We start from the raw sequence: 525 nt of genomic DNA, 5'->3' as shown, positions 1-525 counted from the left end.
GGCAAAATTTTTTTATTGTTTGCCACGTCAGAAACCATCATGTTTTTTGTAGTGGAAGTTTATTTATTTATTTTTTGCTTAACCCACCGATTTAGATCTTTTTTGCTTAACACACCGATTTTTTTTTTTGGTTCGGTGGGTTCATGGAATCGTGGGTTCTTTGGCTTGAGGAAGATCAATGGGTTGGCCGGAGAGTGAGTTGGTCGGATTTGGGAAGAAATCTGAACTGCAGTGGGTGGGAGAATGCGAAATGGATAGCTGGTTCTTTCGTGGCCGGAGGTTGGGGAAGAAGGCTCGTGGCCGGAGATGGGGGTTGGGTTCGAATGGGTTTGGGGATTCAGTCGTGGTATGAACGATGGAAGACGAGGTTTTATTTCTTTCAAATATTTTCCCAGTATTTTAATCTAATACTTATGAAAAAATAAATTATTACGTGGCAAGGTGTAAATCCAGTCATATATATTTGATGATTTGGCAATTAGGAAACATGTCGAATTGTTGTTGGTCCCCATGTCAATGACGTGG

This window comes from Corylus avellana, chromosome ca4 (assembly GCF_901000735.1).
Source record: "Corylus avellana chromosome ca4, CavTom2PMs-1.0".
In the NCBI taxonomy this organism is placed as follows: Eukaryota; Viridiplantae; Streptophyta; class Magnoliopsida; order Fagales; family Betulaceae; genus Corylus; species Corylus avellana.
This window is presented reverse-complemented; position numbering follows the sequence as displayed.